This window comes from Martes martes (genome assembly GCF_963455335.1).
Source record: "Martes martes genome assembly, chromosome: 2".
Lineage (NCBI taxonomy): Eukaryota > Metazoa > Chordata > Mammalia > Carnivora > Mustelidae > Martes > Martes martes.
In genome coordinates, this window is record NC_137889.1 from 87,713,084 (window position 1) to 87,736,126 (window position 23,043).

Genomic DNA, 23,043 nt, shown 5'->3' on the forward strand with positions numbered 1-23,043 from the left:
AAAACTGCGTGTGTGTGTGTGTGTGTGTGTGTGTGTGTGTGTGTGTGTGTGAGAGAGAGAGAGAGAGAGAGAGAGAGAGAGAGAGTCTGTGTGTGTGTGTTTGAGAGCATGAGAGAGATTATGGTTTAAAGAGTACTGCTGGGTTAGCAGATTGGCTAAGTGCCACTGGGGGATTTTCAGATTTACTGCTTCTCTGACTATTGTTGCTTCTCTGATTTATGGATTTCAGAATCTCTTGAAAGGCAAAGTGTCTGGAGTTTAGGGTCTTTCCTTTACAGTCTCTCCAAATCCTGTATACTCTTTTGTGCCCATGTTCACCTTGTGGCGACCTTGCAGGACTCAGCGTTTTTACCTGAGCTCAGTGGCTGGGGAGCCCGCTAGTGCTGGGGAGAGGGCAGTGGTTTCCATTCCTGGGTGATGGAGTCATGGGAGAAACTGCAGCGAACCAACCGAGAGTAGGACCGGAGCCCGGCTCCAATGTGCTTTAAGCGGCTCAGGACCGAGCAGCTGCTCTGTCTCCCAGCGTGCAAGTTGCTGCCTGCATTTGTCACTGACCACTGAAGTGTGTGTTTGTGCAAGGTGAGAGCTGGGTGTTTGCTCGTTAATCTGGAGACAGATCACCAGGTATTGCTGTTTATTGTGTTTGATAATTTGGGGATGTTGCTACCACCACAAAGCCAGGACCTAGAGCGAGCGTGGTTTTATTTATACCCTTGGTTTCTGTCATGATCCATTCAGTTCTCCACAGCGTCCAAATGGTGGCAACGGATTGGACAGAGTGCTGTCTTACACTGAAATGTGATCAATTTAGTGCTGTTTTCTTGGAGTTTTTCCTTAATTGCTGTTGCCAATTGATAGAGCGATTCATAGACAGAATTCCTGTGCTGATCTGAGAGCATAGGAAAACTGCTTCAGATATAGATCTGAATTAATATTTTTGGAGTTCTGGCGGTGGTGTATTCTTTGGTTTACCCACATTTTAGTGGTTGAAACTTTGCAGAGAGCAGAGTGCCTTGGGCTCTGATCTGGTGATAAAAGTAACCTCGGAGTTTCTGGGTTTCTGCTTGTCAAAATGAAAACTTTTGCCTGGCCATTGCTGTGTGTAGTGTGTGTGTGTGTGTGCATGTGTGCATGCACATGTGTGATGAAAAAAATTCTCGAGACCCAAAAGAAACCCAAATAATACTTTGCTGTATTTTAATGTATTTAGATTAGGCAAATCGGATTATCAGGCTTTGGTTATCAGCATATTTGGATTTTGGAACTTCACATTCTGAGCACACACACAAGGACAGTACAACTCTAGTGTGCTCTTGTCAAGGTGTGTGGGGGCATGTGGTACGTACTCACTAGGAATCCAAAGGAATCCAAAATGTGTGCTGGGTAAGCAGACAGGCCTGAATCTTGCCTTGTTTTTGTATGTTAGCTGCCTAACAACCTGTACAAAATATGAAGGAGATACTCTGTATTGTCGTATCTGAAGAAATACACAGATTTTTGTTTATGAAACACATGCTCTGGAGAAGGGAAACATAGGAGTTTGGTATTGTATAAATAGAGAAACAAAGAAATTCAAAAGCTATCAAATTTTACAAGGAAAGAATAAGATAGTACATTAAGATGAGGAATAATTATAATGGGATACCGAAAAGTACACCAACTGCTCAAAATTTTATGTCTAGTGAAAGAACAATAGCATATTTAAGGAAATTCAGAGTCAGCAGAAAGGAAGCCAAGAGCAAAAATTCTTAATAAAACATGTTGTCAAAAAAAAAAAAAAAAAAAAAAAAAACATGTCAACCTGTCTCTGAATATACTTGTCTGTCTTAATTAGCCTGAATTCTGTTTCCAAGATTGATAAAGTTAGAATTAAAAAAATGCAAATTTTAAAATTAATTCAATTGGTTTCCATTTGGGTAGATTTTTTTGAAACTAATAAAGTATAATAAGTTATATTAAAATGCAGTGAACATTAAAATTGTTCAAAGCACTTTGCAACTAATACACACTCTCAAAATCATTTGTCCCACTTTTGCCTTATGTCAGTTAAGAAGAGTCTGATATTCTAAGCTAAAATGTCACCTGTTGCTACATACACATGGTCTGCTGAGTTCTTTGGACACTCTCGTCACGGTTTCTTGCCTTCAGACTATGTTAGAGCACCATGGAATGGTGAGCAGAAAACACCTGATTCTAACACTGTCATGATTTCTATGTGAGTTAAGAGCAGTGATCCTTTTCATTTGACAGATATGGAACTTGAGGTGTACAAAGAATCGATGATTGGCCTTTCCATACTGGAACCTATCCTACCCTGGCTTTCCTGCTGCCATAATCCAAAATATGGCTACTTCTTTATTTTTTTAATTATTTTAAATTAATTATTAATTAATTAATTAATTAATTAATTAATTTTACTTAATTAAATTAATTAATTAATTAATTAATTTCTTTATTTTTTAAATTAACATATAATGTATTATTTGCCCCAGGGGTACAGGTCTGTGAATCAGCAGTCTTACACATTTCACAGTATTCACCATAGCACATACCATCCCCAATGTCCATAACCCAACCACCCTCTCCATACCCCCCACCCCCCAGCAACCCTCAGTTTTTTTCATGAGATTAAGAGTCTCTTATGGTTTGTGTCCCTCCTGATCCCATCTTGTTTCATTTTTTCCTTCCCTACCCCCCACAACACCCCACCCTGCCTCTCAAATTCCTCATTCCAAGAGATCATACGATAATTGTCTTTCTCTGATTGACTTAATTTCACTTAACATAACACCCTCTAGTTCCATCCACATCACTGCAAATGGCAAGATTTCATTTCTTTTGATGGCTACATGGTATTCCATTGTATATATATATACCACATCTTCTTTATTCATTCATCTGTTGATGGACATCTAGGTTCTTTCCATAGTTGGGCCATTGTGGACATTGCTGCTATAAACATTCGGGTGCACATGCCCCTTTGGATCACTACATTTGTATATTTAGGGTAAATACCCAGTAGTGTGATTGCTGGGTAGTAGGGTAGCTCTATTTTCAACTTTTTGAGGAACCTCCATACTGTTTTCCAGAGTGACTGCACCAGCTTGCATTCCCACCAACAGCGTAGGAGGGTTCCCCTTTCTCTGCATCCTCGCCAACATCTGTCGTTTCCTGACTTGTTAATTTTGTGGCTGCTTCTTTAAAGAGTTTAGCATAACTTATTTCTGTGACTGAAAAGATGTGATGGAGGGAGGGCCTCTGACCACTGTGAAAAGATATGACAGTATCTGCATCTCTGTGATGATTACAGTACAGTATCTTTAAATGTGGAGTCCATTTGTACACATGGTCACCCCCATGCCAAAAGACTAGAAACTTAGTTATCTATTTGATGAACCATAATCAATGTAAACAGACAAAAAAAAAAGCGTTAAATAGTGTCTGCATTTATTTATTCTTTGGATAACTAGCTTACTGTCATATGCAAAGAGGTTTAAAAAGGCTTAGAGATTATAGGAACTGACCTCAAAGCGCGTGCCAGTCTGTTCAAACACATTTATTTCTTTTTTCTGGAGAGAGCGAGCACAAGCACGGGGTGGGGGTGGGGAGTGGGAAAAGGAAGAGGGAGAGAAAGAATCCTAAGCAGGCTCCATACCCAGCATGGAGCCTGACGTGGGGCTTGATCTCACAACACTGGGATCATGCATGACCTGAGCTGAAACCAGGAGCTGGACCCTCGAGCAGCTGAGCCACCCATGCGCCCCTCAAACACATTTACTTCTATGCAATTAAGCTCTCCTCGTTAAAGGAAAAGATTAGCATTTATTTCTATATTTGATAAGCATCTCTAATTTTTAAAAAAATCTTAAATTTAACATTATGTTCTTGGTTTTTCTCTTCCTTTTTTTGGCTTTATACTTTATTCTAGACTTTAAAATTACAAAGTCTTTAATTACTGAACTTTCTTTCTTTAGACCTGCACTTTATCTCTTCAACCTGGGCAAGACAGCAATTGTGGTTTATCTCCTGGGATGGGGTAAGACCCACCTCCCTGAGATCAAGAGAGTATTGCCCACTCTGAGCAGGCAGGTGGGGTGCTTGTTGGGAAAGGATGGCTACCCGGCAGGGATGGCCGTGTCTCTTGTGCCTAGCATTTCAGCTATTTGTGTGTTCCTTGACATCTAGTCTAGTCTGATATGAAACCTTTATCAACAATTGTTGACAGATACCAACATAGTTACACTTCCACAAAGACCTTTGGTAAATTGAGATTAAATGTGATTTGTAGTATATGGCATTTACTTAAATTGGTATCAGTAGCTTTTATGGCTCTTTACCTTAGCATTAAGGTAATTAAGTTCTATTCTGCCTACTAACTCCTACTAACTCCACACCCTTCCTCCTCCTGGCAGGTAGTGTACGTTCAGATGAAGTAATGGGCACTCACCCAACTTTTCACTCTTACTTCCAGATTCCTTAGTGTTAACCTGGGTTATCTGGGGACAAGAAACATGGAAAGCGGGGTGTATGATATGATTATTCCTCTGGTAGAATATCCCTCTGAAACCACAAAATATTCTGACAGTCACTAGGCTCCTAAGTGGGCCCCTGGACTTTGAAAACTAGGCAGCTGGAGTAAGAACATATGGCAGCAGGCGATTCTCCCTTGGAGACAGAGACGAAAAACATTGTCTACAGTCTGCTTAAAGGGCCTCATTATTTGTCTTGAATCCAGTGTCTACAAGGGAAACGGAATGCGTATAGTCTGGTTGTTAGAAGATGGATTCAAGTTGTGACTGCCTGTCATCCTTGGCCACCATGGGAAATACCCACCAACGTAACTTATCTCAAATACATATTTTATGAGCCATGCAATCCCTGCTTTTCTTTTAAACCTTTAAATTATTTCTGCCAGGGCAGACTTCACAACTGATTCTAACGTCTACCAGGTTTTCCTTTTTAGCTACTCTCTACCATACACCACAAATAATTTTTTAATGCTAATAACCAGTTAAACTCTTCACATTCTTTTTTTTTTTTAAGATTTTATTTATTTATTTGACAGACAGAGATCACAAGTAGGCAGAGAGGCAGGCAGAGAGAGAGGAGGAAGCAGGCTCCCTGCTGAGCAGAGAGCCCGATGCGGGGCTCGATCCCAGGACCCTGAGATCATGACCTGAGCCGAAGGCAGAGGCTTTAACCCACTGAGCCACCCAGGCGCCCCAACTCTTCACATTCTAATAACCACATGATCCTCATCAATATGTAATTCAAATAATCAACTCGAGACAATGTATTTACCATTTCCAAATATTTCTAATGCCCAAGAAACCATCAACAGGAAATCATTGTCAAGTTTCCTATTACAGGTGTATTGGATCTTAAGGAAATGTTCAAGAATTCTACTCCAACATAACAAAATTAATAAAAAGTGACTTTTATATGCTCTTCTGATAGAATACTTTAAAGGTCAACCTGCCTTAAATATTTTGATGATTGAGTATAAAACACTGGAGGCTATCCCTTCCTTATTCTCTTGCAGCATGAGGTTTCACTAGACTGATTAACTCTTAGAAGAATAGGTTTTATCATTTTTGTTTATTGAGACCAATAGATCAGGAGATGATTGTTGTTGAAAAGATAGTTTGTGACTCACAGTTCCCAAGAGGAAGCAGCACAACATACCACTGGGTGGGAGTCAGGGGCATTGGGGGAAGCACCAGGCAAAGCAGGGTGGACAGGTTTAGGATTGGCTAGTTTGAATAATTTCAGTAAATGCTGGGGTATTAGGGATTATCTCTAGTTGTCTGACTACCTGGCCCTGAGGTGGTGAGGGCAGATGGATAGTGTCCCATAGGGAGGGCCTTGGGAGAGCCAATAAAGGTGCTGGGATGTGGGCTCTGAATTGGTTTGTTTGCATATGAAAGCTATGCTCTTAGAAAGGTCTTTTCACTATCTAGAAATTAGCTAACATGGGAAGGACAGTCTCTCCAGAGTCACTAAGACTCCAGAAATCAAAGCATCAGAAATATAGAAAGTAAGAAGGCATGACTAAAACAAATTAACACTCCCAAATAGGAAGAGATTACTTAATATCATTTTGCCAGGTGTGGTGTTTACTAGGTTAGTCCATTATGGACAACAGTCTCTTAACACCAAAGGATCCCTGTCATTTAGGCAACCTGCCTAGGAAATTCCACAGATGTTTTTGTTTCATTATTTTTGTTTTTTAAATTCAGTGCTTTAAAACAACAAAAGGGCGGGAAACTGAATCTTCTTTACTGAATAATTAGGTATATTTTACTTGTCCTACCCAGCTATATATTATTTGATTTGGAGACTAATAGTTAATACTTCCTTATTAGGGTTCTGGTAAAACTTTTTGTTTTGCTTTAACACTAGAATTAGTAAAAGAACTTTGTCTTTGTGACATTCACCATTCACCTTTGACTGGAATCATCTTCTGGCACACAATAGTAAACAAATAATTGTTAAATGAACAATTAAATGATGAAATTAACCAAACTCATTAGCAGAATTTTCTTCACATTCCTAAAAAGTCTTTTAGACTGTTTCCAGTCTGACTTTCATAATAATGAAATTCAGAAAAAAAGGCATAGAATTGTTGATTATTTTGTTCAAACAAAAGCTGAATCTCCTATCATTTAAAAACATCCATAGCCAAACGTGCCTTTATAAAATCTGACATGGTTCAGTTTCAACTGAACTGGCAAATGTAATTCATAACGTCCCTGTTCCTCAAGCCAACAACAACGTGCAGAGGGGTCAAAGAACTTTTCATAGTTGAATAAGATAATTAGTTTATCAAATTAGAGTAGATAAGAATGTGCTAAAAAAAAAAAAGTCTATAATCAGGAAGGACAAACCTCAGAAATACGGCCTTTCCCCCTTGCACTATTTCTTCTTTCCATTTTTAAACATTTAGGAAGGAAAGCATACGTATGGTGTTTCAGTGGAATGATTTTTTTTTCTTTTTTACTCTCCCTATTTAATTTCTCCATTCCAGTTGTTGGAATTCCTCATAGGAATTTAGGGTGTAATAAATAGGGAACTTCAAAACAGTGGGGAAGGTTGAGTGAGTTGACAGTAGGTATTGGTACAAGTAGAGAGTCGTTTAGGGGAAAAAAAATGTTTATTCCTTTGCCCCAAAGTAAATTCTAGAGGAGCTGAAGATTGAGATGCAAACTATGAAACAATATACACGGTTAGCAGAAGGCTTTGGTGAGCTTACTTCCCACAGAGTAGATGCTATTCAGCTGTAAGCAGGGGTAGAAATGGCATTCTGCCACTCTGAAGGTACTTAGGCTTTGTGGCCATCACGGTCATTACCATAGCAAAAGGGAGGCTTGTTGACCTGGTCCTTTCTCTGTACCATCTGCCCCACCATAATCTATGTCATTCAGGCACCCACATTTCTGAGATGAAGGAAAGCAAAGGTATAAATGTATATCTAATTTCTTTTTTAATTCCAGAGCCTCATGATGCTTTATGTTTTATCCTAGAGCCAGTCAAGTGCTGGGAAAAAAACATGGACTTGATTTCTTGCGCTTAGTTCTCCTGATTCCCAAAGCTGGCGTTTGATTGTGGCCTCAAAGGAATATCGGTGTCTCTGGTATCTGTAGGTTTCTGGTTTATTATTTCCATGGGTGTGACAAGGGAATGAGACACTGTCAGATGCATGCTGGTCCTTCTGAGTTGTTACCAGACTAGATTGAACTGATTCAAGGGCCGTGTGCTTGGTGGGAAGCAGGAAGGCTGTTGCTGGAAATCTTTCTCTCCAGGGTCTGTCGTGTCTCTCCCCTTTTCACTTCCTGTGCCTCTAGTTAATTTTTTTATCCTGGCATTCCTCCCCTTCCATGACCTCTTATACCGCCTCACACTATCCTCTGACCTGGATAAAAGAAACACTTATGTCATTCACGCTAGGTTACTCAGACTGGCAGGCCATTTGGAGCAATGTGCGGAGTTCCTAGCAACAAATGAAGGCAAATCCACAGCACTTCAAAAGCCTGCAGGCATTGAAAAATCACAGGGAACTACCTAGTTATATTTGGAACTTCTGCTTTGTGGATATGTATTAGTTGAGAAACCTAGAAAATTTTTAAAGTATTTTTGGGGGTTTATTTTTAATAGAAACTTGGAAGGTTTCTAAAACAGTCATGATGAATTTAGTCAAGAAATTGAGAATGAAGGCCAAATGTGTCTAGCTAAAATCTAAAAGTAGGGCATATAAAGTTCACCGGCAGTCACAGGAAAGTGATTTTAATTACCAGGAATAGCTTATAAGTGTTAATAACACAAGCACTGTAGCAGTTAGACCTGTTTTGAAATTCCTGAACAGGTTGTTTGACCACAGGAAAGTTATGCAGCCAGTTAAGTCTCCATTTTTATATCTGTACTAGTAATGTAAATCACATATTTTGAGGTTAAAATGACAAAATATGTATGTGGATTTCTCTGTAGTAGATAAAGTCATCAAAAAGCTAATCAGTACAGATTGTAAAATGGAGATGTTTTAGCAAACAGGATTGCCGTGATTTTGTGAGAAGTGCTTTCTTTTTCTAGATCAGGAAAAAGGATGAGGTTGGAAAAGTTTACTGGGGAGAATAAGGGAAAAAAATAATGAGAGATAAAACAGGGCAAATCTGTCAGAAAAAAGGAGATCTGATTATCATTGTGTAGCTTCCTTCCATGGAGACTAACACAGTATTTTACTCAGTGCACCTTCATGTATGTTTGAAGACTTTCAGGGTAGAGGAAAGAATGAGACAGTAACAGTAATAGTGGAGGGACCTGGAAAGTTGTATCAAAGAATATTTTAAAACACCCCTAAGATGTTCTATCTGAAGTACACTGTTGTTTGTCAGATTTATATACAGTACTCAAAAAAAAAGGAGCCAACAAGCCAAGAAGAACAGGTATGTTAGTTACACAGTATGAGCTTTGTCATAGTCCATAAAGTGGAAAGAGTGAGAAACCAGTGTTCTTTGAACACACAAAGGAATAACACACCTGTCAAATCAGAGAGAAAGAAACCTATGAAGTCAGCATGGTTTCTGGTAGAAGTCAAAAGGTGAACCCAGAGCCCAAACTGAAAAGACCATTAATCTTAAAGAAATGTCAAATTGAGATGAGGACCTCAGCCTAGAAGATCATCTGGCATTTGGAGAGGGGCAAAGATTTATCATTCCTTGCTTTGCTTTATTTAGTTTCCCCAGGCCTTGCCCATTAAATGTCAATAACTCCCTCCATTTATTGTGAAAACTCAAACACTCCTCTGCTTTTCCAAATTCCCCTCCAAGTAGTGTTCCAACCCCCAGCTGGGAACCACGGAGAGTATAAAAAATAAGATGAACTATATTCAGAAGTGGCCAAATATCCAAGAACTTCACATCCTTGACTTTCATGGATCTTGGAAGCATGATTTTTGGTGTTGGTTTTGGTTTTACTATTTTAAAATGAAAGCAAAGGTCTATAATGCCTTGTAAGTAATCTGTCCTTTTGCTGAGGAATGTGTTTGAGTCCTGTTTGTTACAAAACATTTGTATGGACTCATCACTTACCTGGTGAGTGAGATTAGCTTACCTCCTGCTTGCCTGCACCTTTGCCTTTAAGTCTGTGCGCGCTGTTTTTTCTACTTGTATTCATTGCCAACTTAATAACTCTCGTAATATGGTTTTCAAAAACAAACAAATAGACTGTTTTATTCTACAAACTGCCTGCCTCTGAAAAGAAAGGCAATCAGAAGGGCTGCTAATGATGGTCAAAGGATGCGAAGAGGCAGAATTAAGTGGGAATTCATAGACAAGAGCAGTTTTGAGTCAATTATGGAATTCAGCTTTGGCAGTAGTAGGAACCTTTGTCAAAATGAGTTCACCACGCATGCCATAAAACAGCAGCAATAACAGTAAAAAAGTGATTTGTAAAATCGTGTTAATGCCTTTATAATTGACTTTAGGTCTGTGTTTACAGAATTATTAAGGGACCACTCCACGTTTTTAGGTATGTTCCATTTTCTGAAGAAAATGGTGTGTTATAGAAGTATCCGAGAATTTAGAGATTCCCAAAAATCTCAGGATCTCTTCCTTGAGCGGGTTATGAGTCAAATTTGTTGATTCCTAAGGGGAAAAAAACAAGAGACACCATGAATGGTAGATTTAACCTGTTTCACCTGCACTAACCATAGGACTAACCCAAACTTTCCTCTTTGGCAAACCTGAGAAACATGACCTGCCCCATCGTGTCACCTTATCTGCGTGTGGGATGTTGTTCTCACATTCCTCACACTGTACTAAGTTTAGTGGTGCACTGAAATTTTCTGTACGTGTCAGAGAAGAGCAGACAGAAGAGATGTCAGGGAAGTCATGAATACAGTAGCTGTATTATTTTCCTACGACTGTCAGAACAAAATTCCACACACTGGGTGGCTTCAACAACTGTCTCACAGTTCTGGGGGCCGGAAGTCTAAAATCAAGGTGTTGGCAGGTCAGTGCTCCATCTGAAGGCGCTAGGGAAACATCTGTTCCAGGCTTCTTTCCTAGCTTCCTGGTAGCTTCAGGCATTCCTTAGCTTGTAGACAGCTGTCTTCTCCCTAGGTCGTTTCAAGATCTTCTTTCTGTGAGTGTCTGTTTCAAATTTCCCCCTTTTATTTCCTGAAAGATTTTATTTATGTATTTGCCAGAGAAAGAGAAGAAAGTACAAGCAGGGGGAGTGGCTGGCAGAGGAAGAAGCAGACACCCTGCTGAGCAAGGAACCTGATGAGGGACTCCATCACAGGACCCCAGGATCATGACTTAAGCCGAAGGCAGATGCTTAACCGACTAAGCCAGCCAGGCGCCCCTCGTATTTCTCCTTTTAATAAGGATATCAGTCCTATTGGATTAGGACCTATTCTATTGATCTCATTTTAACTTAATTATTCTTGTGAAGACCTTTCCAATTTCCAAATAAGATCAGCATCTGAGGTACTCGGGGTTAGGACTTCAACATATCTCTTGGGGTTGGGGGGGGGGTACAATTCAATTTATAACCTTGGCTCAAAAGAGGGATAATAAGGAGAGATCCTAGGGAAATTCAGCCTGCAGGGCTGGTCGCTGTGTGACCACCACAGTCTTCACGGTGTGGTCAGTGGGTTGCGATCTTACCTCAGAGCTGTAGTTCTGTAGGAATACAGAACCTCAAGCTCCATCTTAGGCTCCCCAAGTCAGGATCTGCATCTTTACCTCCATCCCCAGCTGTTTTGTTAATGCACTGAAGTCTGAGAAGAGCTGTTGCAGCTCATAGAGCCTCGTTCTCAAATGCCAAGAAAGAGAACCAAAAAAGAACAGTGTTTATGTGCAGAGGCCCCATTAATATGCACACATAGCAAGTAGAGGCCATTATTCCAGCAGAGCTACGGCACAGTCATTTGTAAAGGAAATATCGATCACAGGCTAATTTTAGGAGTTAAATTTCAATTATCATTAATTTCCCTTACTGTAAATTATCCCTTGGGAGTGAACTCAGATGATCATCCTGTGCAGAGATAGCTTAATTTCTTGTTCCTACATTTACTTTGTTCATGTAGATTGCTTCTTTTCTGCCAAATTGGTCTACCATATGAGTTGACCCAGCCAGCTGAGTCATACAACTTAATCCTGAAATAAGGCCCCTTGAGGAAAAAACAAAAAAAAATTTCCCCCAGCGCCAGGGAAAAGACATTAGAGTTTATAGCATCATATTCTAAGTGATCAAAAACATGTAAAGTCTTGCCTAACTTACTTCTGTCTTTCGGTCCTATAGTCTTTGGCAGCCCTCAAAGTGTAATTCAGCCAGGAGTTGTAGTTGTAGAGTCTATGTTCTATGAAGACATATGGAAAGGTAAAACTTGAAAATGAAAGAGGCAGAGTTAACTGTCCTAGAGTCAGCTTGGGCAAATGAGTATTATAGCAGGGGAACAAATATGGCTTCCTGAGGTGGAGTCTGAGGGCACGGTTCTCATGGGAATGGGGACTCTGACGTGACATATGATTGTCTACAGAATTGTCCTGAGAAATGCTCAAGGAGGAATCTGCAGCTCTAAAATCCAGGACATTAGCAAGTATACACCATGAACCATATTCTGGTGACATTAAAGCTGCCATGCTGTGGATAATATTGCAGATAAATTTCCTTATATGGGAATGAACCTTTGTAACTGAAAATTAGAGAACTCTTGACAACGTTTGTACCCTCTTCTCTTGAGACCTATACTTGGTTAGATTCCTGGATAAGCACTGGCATTTCTGATCTGTTAGCTCTGTCTACATATTAAGTAGTAAAACCAAACTTTGAAATTTTACTGGCGCCCTGATCTAATTATCTTGATTATCCTTTCCACTATCATGCTTTATTGAATTTGGAAAAATGCCAAGACAAAGTAGTGAACATGTATTTTTGCTATGTGCCAGTCACTTTCCTGAGTGTTTTGTGCACTTAAGTATACCTGATTCTCACAACAATGTTATAAATTGCAGATGAGGAAATTATGCAGACGAGGGAATTGAGGCAGACAGAGGTTACATAAGTTGCCATGTCATTGTTGTCAGAGCCAGAATTCCAGTTCCAACTTGAGAACCCTGTGCTCTCCTAACCACTGTGGATACTGCCTCTCAAGAGAGACATGTAATTGTTCTGAATATCTCATTAGAAGGTCAAAGGAACTACTTTAAAATGTGTTTTTTTTTAAATCTCTTTTATTGCAACAGAGAATTACTACTGCAGATGTGCCCGCCTCTTCTTTTGGAACTGTGAACTTCCTCAAGTGATATATATTTCAGGCACATTTCCTTTCAGTTATAAACCGAACAAATGTTTTCCTTACCCCCTCCCTCCTTGATTCCATACCTTCTCCATTTGGCTTTGCCATGTACCTGCTGCCTCTTTTATTTACATGAGAATGCACCTTGGATGTTTCTATTCTTTCTCCCTTTGTTTCTGCCTCCAACTGAACTGAACTCCTCACTTTTATTTGTTGTTTCTGTTCTGGTCTATATGTGGTTCTGATAAAAGCATAGGCCTGTTGCCACAACCTGAATATTGTCCATCACATTCCTATAAACAACTATTTAACTTAAATGGCATGTAATAATGTGATGCCTGCTTAATTCCAGAAGGAGGGAGAAACACAACAGTGACAACGAACTAAACATAGTAACTACTCCTATTGTTTTGGGAAATCATAATAAAACAAGATAGACTCAATCGAAATAATTGCACAGATTATCTTAAACATGAAGAATAGCAATTTGTAAGTATGTATTGCTTAGCATAGTCCTTACCTCCAAGTACCTTTCCCAAAGAGGAAAGTGTATTATTGATTAAAATTTGGATATCAGAAGGTAGAAACTTTCTAGTTGTCCATACCTTTTTATTGATACTATTTACCCAAACTTGAATCCCTGGTAACAGAATTTATATTCACATAAAACCTCTTTATCACTGTAGATGAAGCTTTAAGCCTGCATTTGTCAGATTATAGTTCCAACATTTTTAAGAATAAAATAATTTTGAGAATACAGTAATTTCACTGTGTTGACAAAGAAGGTGCAAAATAAATGTTTTTAACTGGAGTTAATGTAGAAGCTATAAAGTACCTTTGTTAAGCATTCAGTGACCTATATTAGGTTGGAGAAAACAGAACAAAACAAAAATAAAAAACACGTGACAGAATAAACTTAAGTAAATTTTGAAAACAATACCTAAGAAAACTAGTGCCAGGAGCACCTGGGTGGTTCAGGCAGTTAAGCCTCTGACTCTTAGCTTCCACTCAGGTCATGATCTCAGGGTCATGAGATCGAGCCCTGTGTGGGGCTCCCCGTGTAGCTCAGAGTCTGCTTGAGATTCTCTCTCCTCTCCCTTTGTCCTTCCCCTCTGTTCACTCCCTTTCTCTCTCTCTAAAATAAATAAATAAAATCTTAAAAAAAAAAAAAAAGAAAGGAAAAAGAAAACTAGTGCTAATTGCACAATAGTTCAGGGGACATGAGGAATCATTTTTCCTGAATTGCATTTTAAATCTTGCCTTTAGGCACTGAACTTGTGTAATTAAAAGCCATGAAGAAGAGAGACACTTCAGAGTGGATGCTGAGCCCAGCAGCCAGGCAAGGTGTGATGACATGAGTGGCCCAACGATGGCCTTCCTAGTCCGATGGGGCCATGTCTCATCCCATATTATCTGTTTCATATGATATATTCTCACTCAGAACTGTTGTCGACACAAGACTTTGAATATTTATCAGGATTGTCTTCTGATGGTTATAGTTTTGGTTTTGTAAATGAAAGGAAGCCCACAGAATGCGAAATCTTTAAGAAATAAATAAGAAATTAAGAAACTCTACCTGTGATGGGCCAATATTATTGAAATACAGCTTTTATAAATAAAAATTCAAATGTTAATTTTATTTCATGCTTCAACACAGCTTGTTGGTAATGGCCCTTAAGTTGTTCTTAAAGTCATCATGTCCCCTGATTAAAAAGGAGACTATCCATGTTAAAAAGTCCCATAGATCAAGGGTAGAAGTAGATGGAGATCTACTCTAATTATGCACTTAGACAGCATTTATCAGTTTATCACCATGGAACTGCTGATTACTTTAGGTGCTTTACTTGATTATTAGCATCTAGGATTTGGTCACTAAGTGTTACAAAGAGCAGGGTGCTTGGGTGGCTCTGTTGGTTAAGCACCTGCCTTCAACTCGGGTCATGACCGCAGAGTCCTGGGATTGAGGCCCATGTTGGGCTCTCTGCTCAGCAGGGAATCTGCTTCTCCCTCTCCCTCTGCCTGCTGCTCCCCCTGCTTGTACCCTCTCTCAAATAAATAAATAAAATCTTAAAAAATAAACACTGTTACAAAGACCACATAAATGGTGACATTAAAGTAGCTCCCCTATATCTCATCATAGCAGATGTTGTCTTGTTTGATTTCCTTCAGTTCCATTTTAGGCCTGCCTATTACTAGTTTTTATTTTTTTTTTTATATTTTTAAAATTTTATTTATTTATTTGACAGAGAGACAGATCACAAGTAGGTAGAGAGGCAGGCGGTGGGGTGGGGAGCAGGCTCCCCACTGAGCAGAGAGCCTGACATGGGGCTCGATCCCAGGACCCTAAGATCATGACCTGAGCCGAAGGCAGAGGCTTAACCCGCTGAGCCACCCAGGCACCCCTATTATTAGTTTTTAAATTAGGTCGAGCATAGGTATTCAGGAGAATATTTTCATTCAGTAGAGCCTATTTCTGTACGTTCAGTGGAGTACACCTGTTAAAAATTTATGCTGTCTTGGGATGGAAAACACCCTCATTGAAGTGTGATGATAGAAGTAAGAATAGGGGAGACATCTATCAATTCATTTGAATGGTTATATATTTTAAAATTTTTTGGTGGATTATCTGCAGTCAAAGGCCAGATAAAAAAGAAACCTTCTTCGGGGCACCTGGGTGGCTCAGGGGGTTAAGGCCTCTGCCTTCGGCTCGGGTCATGATCCCAGGGTTCAGGGATCGAGCCCCGCGGCAGGCTCTCTGCTCAGCGGGGAGCGTGCTTCCCCACCTCTCTCTCTCTCTGCCTGCCTCTCCTCCTGCCTGTGGTCTCTGTCTGTCAAATGGATGAATAGAATCTTTGGTGGGGGGGAAGAAACCTTCTTCTACATTTGATGTTACTGGTAATTAGCCAAAGAGAGACAGTACACTGTAGCTCTTGAAATGGGTTGGGTTGATTCCTATTAATGCAGTTTCCAGGAAAGAAGGTAGATCCTTTGCTGATTTTTTCTTTCTTTTTCTTTCTTTTTTTAGCCGTGTGGAAGGATTTGCTGAACTGAATAAGATTCCATTTTTTTGTTTGCATCAGCCTCACTTGTACTTTTTCTGAGTATCTTTTTATACTTACCTGTTGTTTACTTATTGAGCACACTTTCAGGTCATATTAACAGGCAAGAAAGCTTAAACTCATTATTCTAATTCCAGTTTATATCTCAGAACTAGTGATTAAAAATTGTATGAAAAGTGTGAAGAGGAACTTTCTTTTTGACCTATAAAACATTACTAAAATGAGTTTCAATGTGAGAGGGATTAGGGATCTTGCAGTTCTCATCCTCCTCCCAGTGATTCCATTCATTCTAGCATACGTTTCTTTATTGCATAGTGCTTCATGTTCCTAAGGTAGAATGTGTTGCAGAACTTGCTGTTGTAATTGATTTCATGGGGATTTTAAGACAAGTGGTATTTGGTTAATATGAATGAGAAACAAATATTCAAAAACTCTTGTTTTAAACTCTATTGAGATAAATATAAATTTTTCAACATTGATATAAAGTTGGTTAAAATACATGGTTTTTAAGATGCTTACCTTTGTGTCTTTTAATACAAGTTCTGACGTGTCTAAATGATGTTATTTACTTAAAATGGGAAGCCTGGATTGATTCTTAAACTCTTAAATCAACTACTGATGCCTCCTGTTTTAAGCAAATATAGTGCATTACAAAATTTCCTATTTCTATTGGAAGGTCTAAAGTAGAGGATATTCTTTTCATCTGTAACAATAACTTCACATAATTCCACAGTTTTCATGTTAAGTTCTTCAAGGAGGAAGTAGTGATGGAAGAATTCTCTTTTTGGATTCTTTGGACACCAATAATTTGGAGCTTGCATGTGATTGAAATGATAAAAATAATTATACTAGACATTTGTTTATTCAACTACAACTCTATGAAGTGGTCACAGTATCCTTTCCACTTTACAGCAAAGGAAACAGCTGAGTTTTTGGAGGGATGAATTACTTCTCCAACTATCAAATAGCAGAGTCTGGGTCCAAACTCAATTGGCCTTGAGACCCAAGAGGCCAGGGGCTCTTAAATCAACCCTCCTCAGTTCCATTTTATAGTCTTCCAAGGAGCTTCCTACTGATGCCTTGATCTGTGTAACATTGCTGAATGAAATGTGTTCCCTGAATGTGTTCCACATATGGGTATGCATGGGGCTGGGGGTGGGGGGTGGCAAAAGGAAGACATTCCCACCTGCATTTCAGACAAATTTTGCTTTACGTATATTGCCATGTAACATAAAAATCTACCAACTGTATATATTAGACTTCTGTGTCCACTTCAATCTGAAGAAAAATGTCTACTGAAAACAAATAAAAATAAGTGAACAGACAAAACTACTGCTATAATGAAAGAAAATTATAATACTAATATTATCTAACACATATGTAGAGCTTATATAAGCCAGGAACTATTCCAGTAATTCTTATTGCTATCCAGTGAGATAGTCTACTATTTTCATTTCATAGATGAGGAAACAGAAGAGGTTAAATGACTTACTCAAGGTCTCAGCTCTTAGGAAGTGCAGACAGAACTAGAATCCAGGCAGTCTGGCTTCTGAATCTGGGCTTTTAAACATATGCTAATGCATCCTCTGAAGTGTGAATAATAATAATAATAATAATAGTAATAATAATAATAATAAAAATAATAAAATAATAATAATAATGTTAAAAGAATAAATAATACATTTCTCACTATGTACCAGGCACTATTCTAAGCATTTACATATAAGCCTGCTTATGTGTCCCTTTCCTCGTATGTAAAAGAGAAGAAAAAAGAGCAAGAATATACCTCTGAAAGTGTAGAATATTTTAGACACAATTAAAAAATGGGTTGCCTGTTGAACATATATCCTGTATGCACTACTTGAGTGATATAAAAGGAGATGCATATATACCCCTCAAGAGGAAATTTCAGGGTTTCTCTTTTGAAATAAATGCATGATTAGTATCATTCAGGTGTTTGGTGATTGCTTGCCCCTGCCCCTGACCGCTCTGTTGAGTGCAGTAGGAAGTAGATGAAAACTTAAGGCCCATGTTTATTCTATGTGCAAATCCATCTCACTCTTTCATGTTGGTGAGGTTAGAGCACCGGCTCTGGAGTCAGGATGTGAGGATTCAAATCCTGGCTCTGTGTCTGCTACCCAGGTAAGGCTGGGCAAGGAGTTAACCTTTGTCTCTTAGCGGCCCCACCCACAGATCGGAAGGAGTCCCATTTTATACATCATCTGGCTGTCTGGAGGCCTTAAACGATGCAAAACATTTTCGTTGTTGTTATTACAACACAATAAATGAAGTCCTCTAGGCCATGAAATATATAAAATCTTACAAAACTGCTACATTACCTCGATCTAGTCCCACAAAATGAGGAGCAATAAAGAAAAACAAGTCATGAATTCAACCCATGAGGAGAACTGGCAAGGAGCATTATATACACATCAGCTGTGGCAAAAATAAGTCCACATTGTTTGTAGAAGGCCTGTGATGTCTGGATTACCAGCTGTCTGGAAAAGGGAGAACATAGCTTCCTTTTTTTGTTTAATGGGATCTGCCCCAGCTGGCATTAGGGGAAGAATATGGGAGCGCATGTTGCTGGAGTGTCTCTCTGTGCCAAGTGCATTGTGTAACTTGTCTCATTTGGCCCTCCCAACTTAATGGTCAGATGGTATCTCTACCCCTGGTGTACACATGGTAGACTGAGACTTAGGAAGGGCAAAAAGCCTAGACAAGAACCCACAGGTAGTAAACCGTTTCTGATTCCAAGTTGAGTCAGACCACACTATTGACGGCTCTTGATAGTGCTAAATATACTCACCATTAACCAGTTGGAGTCAGCACTAACAATCAGAAATTTCATATTAAGAAACATCACATGTTACATTAAGGTATTTGAAAATCGTATGATCTACAAATACTTATTCATAAATGGCCTCTAGTTTTTTCACATTAATAATTTACCTGAAGTTGTGTTTTTCATTTCCATTTGCTCTCTGTCTTTATAACTTTTCATATTTTTTCCTTATTCCAAAACTATAGAAGGGATAAATATTATGTACCTGAGTAAGAAACTTTGTGTATGAAAAAAATTTAAAATGCGTGAGGTTAGAAGTATACTAGAGTTTCTTCCTCTAAGTAGGTATAGGAAATGAACTCCTGGAAAGTGAGAAATTTGTCATTATTGAATCAAGTATACAAGGTGCTCTTAGAATTTTTATGACTGCCTATAAGTTGTTGAAAGATTAGATTGGTGATAAAGTAAGATCTCTTTAGGTTGATATGCCACTAAAATGCTAGATTAGTCAGAAAGTTCTTTTATTTTCTCTATATGTCTAATACTGTAAAAATAGATAAACAGAATTAATACTGGGCCATTTGTCAGGAAACCTACGTTCTACTTCTGTGTCCTGACATTATGCATGATTTACAGGTAAAGAGATTAAACAGCCAGTAAGTGGCAGAGTTAATATCCAAATTCAAATGCAAATAACAGGAAAAGCAAAAAGAACTCATGATAAAAAAAATTTAGTGGGACGCCTGGGTGGCTCAGTTGGTTAAGTGGCTGCCTTTGGCTCAGATCATGATCCTAGCGTCCTAGGATCGAGTCCCACATCGGGCTCCTTGCTCTGCGGGGAGCCTGCTTCTCCCTCTGCCTCTGCCTACCACTCTGTCTGCCTGTGCTCGCTCGCTCTCTCTAACAAATAAATAAAATTAAAAAAAAAAAATTTAGTAACAGTTTCATAATTTTGAACTTTAAATCTTTTGACTCATTCATTGTAGACCAGAAGACAGATAGTGGTTTTTAATTGTTCTCTAAATAATGTTCATTTCCCTTAGCTAATAAATCACTTAATCGAGTTTAACCAAAGAATACCATTCTTTGACCACTAAGCTTTGACTGCTAATTCCAACTGATGGAATAAATCTGAATTTAGACATTGGTGTGTAGTAAAAGTAAGAAAAAAATAAAGATTTCTTATAAATAATGATATTTTAAAATAATTTCTCACAAATATAAATTTGTGTATATTCATGGATAGACATTTTATGGAAAGTTTCTGCATTCCAAGCTAAGCGTTTCTCATGAATCAACATTTTTCATGTGATTTTTAATTAATGCTGGAAGGAAAATTTCTTTAGCATACTTTGTTCTATAGAATTAATAGTGCAAGTTGAATATGACATGGAAGTTATTACAATATTAGATGGAAAAGATAGGCAACTGTGACTAGAGTAAAATTTCATTGTTTTCAGGATGAAAACTTTTCTACATTGTTTTGTGTTCCTAGAATGAGAATAAGATGTGTGTGTGTGTGTGTGTGTGTGTGTGTGTACGTGTGCTTGAAAGGATGTATGTGTTCATACATACGTGTGTTTTGTGACTGGGCAGGGTGGAACAGGGGATGTGAGTATTGACACTGGCCTTTAAAAAAAGAGCAAAACAAACAAACAGAACAAAACAAAACAAAGGAGCAGAACGTTCCATTTTATGGGATTACATATATATTGAACTTAGCACATTAAGGTGTGCTACAGAGATGGGAGATTAATTTGTGTTAAAGGTATATTGCTCTGTTATAGATTTAGTCTTCAAATTGCTTTCACTCATACTCAAGCCTAATGATCAAGGACTTCATCTCTAAGAAGCATCTGAGAAAGTATACTGATGTATGAATTTGAGGGTTTACAATAAGTCAATAAATTCAATTTACAATAAAATCACATTTTACCTTGACAAAAATATAATTTTGACAAAAAAAAGAGTGCTATGAAATATCTGAGAAACCCATTTATTTACAGAAAAATAAACAAAAATTAGAAATATTTTTGGAATTTAAACCATTGGCTATATAATACAATGATTTTAGATTTCCAAAAATCATTGACTACATATCATTGATTTCTGTCACAATGTTATAGAAGCTGATGTTGATGCAAAATGTACACTGAACTATGTCTTTTTTATAGCCAAATGTATGAAATTTTGTCACTCAGACATATTTTAATTACATGTAGAGTAATTCAATAGAATGTTATTACACAAAGAGCCCCCAAATGGAGTAACCAGATGACATGTTTTTAAATCTTTCATTGTCTTTGAAAATGTAATGATGGATCCTAATTGTTTACTTTCTTTGGGTAGAGAATAAATGAGATGATATAGATAATACAGATGCTTCTCCCTAGAATACTGTAGATTATTTGTTATCTTTATTGACATTGCTATTATTAGCAGTTTAGTATTATTAATAAGTTGTTATACAGAATGACAATAGGGAAACTTTATGAAATGGATTTAGGACTTTATAAGAAAGAAATACTTAATGGATGAAGGCTGACGTGAGATCCTAGAGATACAGACTCTACAACAGAATCTGGTAGCTGAAGGTGGGGACCTGGGGCATACCCCACTGCATCTCTAGGGTATGGCTCTGTAGCTAGCATCGTATTATAAGCCTTTAATAAATACTTATTGAGTAGATGTATACAACATCTTCCTTAAATTACTAGGTGTTAACGGACTTCTTTGTAATTATGTTTTGAGATTTGGGGGTTAAATAAAAACATTTTTAATCTTCCTTCTATTCTGTGGTGTTAGCAGTTAGCAGGAATTCTTACACACATACACAGACCATAAGCACAGTTTTTTAGTAACTAAAAAAAAGTAGTTAAGCTCTGTCTTTATCTAAAGGAGTAGATAAAAGGATATTTTAGACCTTTCCTAAGTAATGGTTTGAATGTGTTCCATATAAATTGCAATGGCAGTTGTACTTTGTGTTTTAGATAATTTACTTGGTGGTCAAGGTCCAGGAAATGTTTATTAGTAGAGTGAGATTATTGGTGTACCTCAAAATTCTTTTTTTTTTTTAACTTCAATTTTTGGTCTAATTGTAATGTGTTGAAGTGATGATAGCCATAATGAATCTTAGGGGATTTAGGGGGAGTACAGATGTCTGTGTGGGAGGTGGGTTATTGGAGATTGGAGTGGGGTTAGTGGAACCAATGACCAATTTATCCCTTCAAATGTTCTGTTGCATGGCCGAAACTTGACAGATGTATCATTGATCAAGAGCTTGGAAAATACTAGTATGTATTAGTTCCACCTGGATTGTTTCATATTTTATAAAATTTATCACTTCCAACTTTAACCTTGCAGCAAAAGAAAAGTATATGCCACTATCAACAATAATTTTTTTTTTCCTTTTGCAAGTCAAACTTATTAAACAGTAACTGGGCAATAAATAAAACCTCAACTAACTTTTTAAAAATTTTTATTTTATTTTTTTCAGTGTTCCAAAATTCATTGTTTATGCACCACACCCAGTGCCCCATGCGATAGGTGCCCTCCATAATACCCACCGCAAGGCTCACCTCACCCCCCCAAACCCCCTCCAAAACCCTGAGTTTGTTTCTCAGAGTCTTCAGTCTCTCACGGTTTGTCTCCCCCTCATACTAACTTTCTTAGAGAAATTATCTTGATCACTCATGAAAATTTTAAATGACGATTGTGATTCTATACTTAAATTATGTGTGATTTATGTAATTATGTAACCTATGTAAAAAGTTTATTATGCATACAAGAACTTCTTTATACAAACAGATTTGAAAGCAACTTGTGCTTTGCCTTTACTTAGAGGATTTTATTTTCAATGATCCTAGAGGTTTTTGCTATTATCTTCACTGTAAAGATTAAGAAACTAAGACCTATAGAGATTAAGAAGTTTGCTAAAGTCACAAGGCGAGTAAGTGGCAGAGTTCCAATCTAACTCAAATCCGTCTTACTCTCAAACTATGGAAACATTCATATATACATTAATGTAACATATTTTTTTATATTTGTGTACATATTTTGGAATTAAATACAGTAAGATCTTCCCTAGGATATTTCCTCTCTTTGGGGGGCACCTAGGTGGCTCAGCTGGTTAAGTGTTCAACTCCTGATTTTGGCTCAGGTCATGATCTCAGGGTCATGACATCGAGCCCCATGTCTGGGCTCCGTGCTCAGGGGGAGTCTGCTTAAGAGTCTCTCTCTCTTCCTCCGCCTCTCTCCCCACTCTCTTATGCACAGGCTCTCTCTCTGAAAAAAAAACAAAACAAAACAAAACAAAAAACCCTTTCCTTTCAATACAAATTTTGCTTATACATGCTTAAGACAAAGAGCATTGTTTCTCTTCTGTACCCATCTCATTCAGG

At 38.1% G+C, this 23,043-nt stretch overlaps 1 protein-coding gene across 2 annotated transcripts in view; it reads left to right on the forward strand.

The window, feature by feature from the left end:
- The window catches only part of ARHGAP24 (Rho GTPase activating protein 24), a 506,918-nt gene that overhangs the window by 338,405 nt on the left and 145,470 nt on the right, over window positions 1-23,043 (forward strand). The window contains exon 1 of one of the 2 annotated variants that reach the window (XM_080797453.1): window positions 513-579. The exons of the other annotated variant lie outside the window; for it this stretch is intronic. The gene's annotated coding sequence lies outside the window, so the exon portion shown is untranslated. Of the gene's footprint in view, window positions 1-512; window positions 580-23,043 lie in introns of those variants that run through there. 2 annotated transcript variants of the gene reach the window in all.